We start from the raw sequence: 6,000 nt of genomic DNA, 5'->3' as shown, positions 1-6,000 counted from the left end.
TCTACTGAGTTTTTATTGTTAAGACAAAATTTAGATTTTTTTAAACAGATGTTCTTGGTATAGCTGCACTATAAGAATTGAAGGACATTACGGCAGGGATTTAGCTCAGCAGCTCAATGCCTGCCTGGCAAGTGCAAGGTAGTGAGTTGGATCCCTGGTACAAAAAAAAAAAAAAAAAAAAAAAAAAGAACTAAAGTTCATCTGCATTTATGCTTGGTGTCCTGCACGCACGGCTTGCGAGTGACAGCACCATGGGTCTGATTTCCAATTCCAGCATGCGAATTAAATGGATGGCAGCAGTTACCATCGCTGCTGTGACAGCTGCGATTGGATACCTAGCTTACAAAGCATTCTATGTCAAAGATTATCGCAGTAAGTCTATGGAAAACCTTCCATCCAGAAGGCAACCCCAAAACCGCACATGGTTTGACATGGAGGATTTGGAAGATGAAACTGTGTACTGTCACTCACTGTTGGAGGTCTGAAAAGTTATGATGGGTCTCATACAAAACACCAGAAAGAAACTGGAGACCACGGGAACCTGTGATCATCAAGAAAAAAGAAACTTAAATGGACAGTTTTAATGCTGCCAATAAACTCATTGTGATGTTACCTGAGGTTTAATTAGAATGGCTAGCACCTCTGTCAAATGCACCTCCCGTGGACGCTAGATGTGGAGTCCTGCAAACTGCAGCTTTCGCGCTCATGGCATTTGCTTTACTTGTTGAAATATCGTGATGCACATTTGTTGAAACAGAAAAAAAAAGTAGAAAAACCAACTTCATGACTTGTGGGTTATTTAATCTTGCCAGGATCTGTTTCTTTACATTTAAGATAACGCTATTAGAATATAATTGTATCTGGACTGTGGGAGAGGAGGATAAGAAGCCAACAAGAAGGAAGCCCTCCCTGCAAGTCAGACTCAAAAGGGGGCCGGGAACATATACTGGAGTCCAAAACACTAAAGCAATTAACTTAAGCAAAAAAGGAAGATTAGCTGAGGAAACTGAGTATTTCAATAGTTATTGCTTCAGGAATGGCTGGATCTAAAAGCTCAGAGTAAACAATAGTCAATGTTCTTTTTCTCTCTTCAGCTTTCACCTCTGCTTTCCCATCACGGCTGCAGACTGAAAAAAAGTCTAGCTTTAGGTTCATATTCTATCAGTTTAGTAACCTCTACAGAGAGAGGGGACCTCTTTCCTGACACCAAGTTCCTAGACTGACTTTCAGTGTGTCACGTGCCATCCCTGAATGGCCCAATGTGGTGGGGCAGCATGGGGCACCTGACCACTTGGATTTGTGTCTTGTCCCTAGCACAATGAAGTAGCAGTCTCTGAGCAAGAAGATTAATAATTCCCCAAAGAAAAATCCAGCATTTTATTTATATCCAGTTACCTATTTTTACACTTTTTTTTTCTTTTTTCTGGTATCGGGGATCGAACACACGACCGCCTGCTTGCGGTCATAGGCAGGTGCTTATGCCGCTGAGCTAAATTCCCAGCCCCTTAGTTACCTATTTTTGTAGTGCTGGAGATCAAATCTAAGACCTCATATATCCACTGAGCTATATGCTAGCTTTTATTTTGCATTTCAAAGGGAGAATGAGGCGGGCAAGTGGAAATGACACGTCCACTATATCCCACACAAGGCTCTTTCCTCCTCACCCTCTGATCCTCCGGCGAGTTGCCAGTCTTTGCTTTATGACTTCTCAATACAGGTTGAGTGTCCCTAATCCAATAATATGAAATCCAAAAGGTAACAAAATCCTGTACTTTTTAATTCAGTGCTGGGGACCAAATTCAGGGCCTTGTACATTCGAGGCAAGTACCATACCACTGAGCTACTCTCCCAGCCCTAACCCTAAATTTTTTGAGCATTGACATGATGCCACCATGGAAAATTCCATACCCAAGTTCATGCAACTGCGTGTGGTCAAAACACAGTCTCACTAAAAATACTGTACAAATATTGGGATATATGCTCAAGGCATGACTGAAACAGAAGTAAATTTCATGCCTTGATTAGGGTCCCATCCCCAAAGTAGTTCATCATGTATGCGCAAATATTCCAAAATTTAAAAAAATTCAAAATCCAAACACTTCTCACTCCAAGTATTTTAGATCAGAGCATGTAACCTGTACTAATAGCATTTTCCAGGGGGCTGGGGATTTAGCTCAGGGGCATAAGCACCTGCCTTGCAAGCAGGTGGTCGTGAGTTCGGTCCCCGGTACTGATAAAAAAGAAAAAGAAAAAAAAAATAGCATTTTCCAGTTTCTAGAACCCCTGATCTCAGGTTCAAGTGCTCTTTGCTCCTTGGTGAGGATGACACTGCTACATCCCTTCTCCAGGGGAGGAAACTGAGGTCACAATGTGGCTTGCTAGGGTGTCCCAGAAAGATGCCAGTCTGCCCTGCCCTGTCTGGCTCTTTCAGGTTTCACATCCGTGCCCAGTATTCTCAGCAACGCAGTCACCTTTGTGGGCAGGACCATGGCTCCCGTGTGTTCACCCCCACATGCACCACCTCAGTGTGGAGACAGGAGAGGAAGTTAATTGTGCCACCACTCCCAATAGGACCCAGATGTCTGACAAGGTGGGCAGAAGCTTGAAGTTTGAAGACTTTGTGGGTTAAGGAATGGCCTAGAATGTGTAGAGAATTGAGAGAATATGACACTAACATGCGGGTGTTAGTGTAGGTGGAAATGGATGGGACAGTTTTTAGAGGCACCAAAGGACAAAGGCATTTGTCAGCACATAAGACCTGGGAGAGGGAAAAAGGAGCCAGTTACATAGACATTCAAGGAAAGGTGTTCTAAACAAAGGGCAGAATGGGTGTGAAGATCCCTGGAAGGAGCAGCCGGAGGTCAGAGAGAGAGGGAGAATAGAAATCAGAGAAGCATTGGAGAGAACCGAGAGGACCTCAGAGGGCATCATGAGGGAATTTGTTTTTACTCGGATTAGAATAGGGAACCGTGGGATTCAATGGGCCAGTTGTGCTGATAGCCTGTTAGGACCTAGGACCATCTCTGGGGCATGAGGAAGAAAAGTGGGCAGGCAGAAGTGAGCACGTGATATATATATCGCGCTGTGCCAATCAGCCAGGACTTTAAGCTGTTAGCAGTGGTGGGCACTCATTGCTGATGTGTCCGATTTTTGGGGCAGCGACCTGTACACCCACCTGCGGGTATCACAGCCAGTGGGCATGGCAACTACAAGTGACTAAACTGAGGTGGTGGCAGCCAGGCCAGGATCTTGGTATGGGACTGGGACCCAGAGTCGGCCTGGAAACTTGGGGCTGCTGGAGGAGCTAGTGTTTCTGCCCAAGGCCTGCTTGGATTCATTCACCTGGCAGGGTTTATCATGAGTCCATTCTGTGTCCTTTCCATGGAGAGGCAGATGGAGGGCTTTTTGGCGGGGGCTGCTGACATGCAGAGGAGGGTCTTGAGTACAAGGACCCCTGGGGGACAGTCCAGCCCATCTGGCCTGGGAGCCGGGTCCCAGTGTGCCTCTGGTTTTGTTTTGTTTTTGTTGTTTTGGTACTGGGGATAGAACTCATGATCTTGTGCTCACCAGGCAGGCGCTTATGCCACTGAGCTAAATCTCTGGCCCAAGGTCCCACTGTGGAGGAAGGTCGTCTGATCTAAAGCTGTCTGCACTCTGGTCCAGATCCTGTCAGGCTGGCTCCTGAGATGTCTGCTTATGGCCTGAACTCTTCTCTGACTGATGCCTTGAGGTCGCCAGGACCCTTCTGCCTGTAACTAACATTCCTTGACCTACACTTGTTCCCCTTTGTAAGCGCTGACTGCAACCTCTTCTGTGTCTTCTCCCTCAGTCGTCCCGCAGCCCTGTTAATGAACACTAACATTGTCTGAGAACTTTCTGTGTGTCATAGCTTATACTACTACTCTTAATAGCTGAACGCAATCTTACCGCAGCAGGCCCTTTTCTAAGCAGTGCTTCACACTCAGTAGCTCATTGAATCCTCCAAGCAGTATATGAGTGGTTTTCCTCTCTCTCTCTCTCTCTCTCTCTCTCTCTCTCTCTCTCTCTCTCTCTCTCTTCTCTGTCTGTCTGTCTGTCTTTTTGAGTCAGGGTTTCACTATGTAGTTCAGGCTGCCCTTGAACTCATTTTTGTTTTTTTTCCTAGACAGACTTGTCCAGGATCTTGAACTCATTATGTAGCCCAGAACTCAACAATCCTCTTGCCTCAGCCTCCTGAGTGCTGGAATTACAGGCATGCATCACTATTTTATTTGTTTATTTGTCTTCTATGTAGCCCTGGGCTAGCCCCAAATTCACTATGTAGTCCACAGTGGCCTTGAAGTCACAGGATTTCAGCCTTGCAAGTGCTGGGACAACAGGCATGAACCACCACGCCCAGTTAAGTTTGTTTTCTTTTCCTCACTTATAGATGATGAAACTGAGATACAGAGATATAGAGATGAAACTGAGAAAGGAAAAATAACTTGCCTAAGATCACACAGCTATATAACAGCAGTGCTGTTTTATATTGTAACAAGAATCCTATCCAAATGGTACAAGTGGCCCCTCACCTGATAGATGAGCCAAGTTCAAAGAGATCATGCCCTTGACCAAGGTCACACTGGGAAACGCTGAAGCTCTGAAAGGAGGAACAAAGGTCTGTCTGACTTCCAAGCCAGGACCCTGGCTGTGACTCCTCCCAAGCTTGTCTTTCTGTCCAGGCTGGGAAGTAGGCAGGACTGGGAATGCAGACCTCACTTTTCAGATGAGGAAGCTGGAGCGTAGCGTTTGCCCGCTGTCTTGTCCAAAGGGGCACAAACAGGAAAGGGCAGCATGGTACTGGGACATGAACTGGGACTTTTCATCACTGGGCTGGTGTTTTTCCTCTGTAAACCCTGTCTCCTGAGGTTCCTTTCCTTCTCAACAGGCCTGGCTCCCCACCTTCTCCACATTCCCCTCATAGCCCAGTGCCCCCAGCCCTGCATTCCCATGCATTTCCAGAGAGAACATCCTGTGACAAACATCTGGGCCATAGGAGGAGCACCCCACTGCTCTTAGTCCTCCTTAGGCACCTTCCAGAGCTGGGAAAGTGCAGGGCACACATAAAGATAGGGGTGAAAGGAAGCCTTTTTCCCTTTCCCTCAAAGTCACTCATCCCATGACAGCCCCCGAAGTGAACAGGAGGAGGCTGGATGCTCAGGCCCCTTGCCAACACTGTCTGCACAGGCTGCAGAAGGCATCTGGCTGGGCCAGGCTGGGCCTCAAGTGTGCAGCACTTGTGCCATGCTCAAGGCCCTGGGTCCTACTCCCGGCATCGAAGGAGTGAAGGGGTACAGGGGGAAGAAAGGGTAGCAGGGACAGAGGGAGGAGGAGAGGAGAGAGAGTCAAGAAGTGTGCAAACTGTCAGACACTAGGCCTACTTAGCGTGGGTGGTGGTGTAAGGTGCATGGGCATCCAGGGAGGGACTGAAGACCTTGCCCACCTCCCCTGGCCTGGCGAAGGGGCTCTCAGCCTCAGTGTCTCACCATCTGTGCAGCTGAGGTGCAGCTCCAGCCTTCCTGCCTTCCCCGTTTCCTGCTTTCACCAAAGGCCATCTTGACTTCACCAAGGGCTTTGTTCCGAGTAGGGTGCTGACAGGAATTCCCCTTCAGTCCCAGCTGGAAACTGTCTTCAGGCTGCTTTGAATCTGCTGTGTGATCCGAGAAAGACCTCCCCACCCTGGAGGCATCTTGAAGGCACATCTGAAGCAACCACCTGCTTCCCTCAAGGTAAGCTTTCCCACCAAGCCCCCGGAGTGCCCCAGTGGGCTCCAAAAAGAACCAGAAATTTAGCTGGGCATGGTGATACCTGCCAGCATGCCAGCACTTTGGGAGGCAGAGGCAGGAGGATCACAAGTTTAAAGTTACCCTGGACAATTTAGCAAGATCCTGTCTCAAAATAAAAAATTAAAAAAGGCTGGGAATATAGCTCAATGCAAAGGTCCTGAATCCAATTCTCAATACCATAAAAGGAAAAAGACAA

The 6,000-nt window shown here is 47.4% G+C and overlaps 1 pseudogene; it reads left to right on the top strand.

The window, feature by feature from the left end:
• The first annotated feature begins 226 nt into the window (after positions 1 to 226).
• Positions 227 to 570, top strand: LOC100728183 (CDGSH iron-sulfur domain-containing protein 1-like; annotated as a pseudogene).
• Positions 571 to 6,000: the final 5,430 nt, after the last annotated feature.

The sequence above is a fragment of the Cavia porcellus genome, unplaced genomic scaffold (assembly GCF_034190915.1).
Source record: "Cavia porcellus strain 051 isolate PalLab524CR breed Dunkin Hartley unplaced genomic scaffold, mCavPor4.1 scaffold_16, whole genome shotgun sequence".
In the NCBI taxonomy this organism is placed as follows: Eukaryota; Metazoa; Chordata; class Mammalia; order Rodentia; family Caviidae; genus Cavia; species Cavia porcellus.
This window is presented reverse-complemented; position numbering and strand designations above follow the sequence as displayed.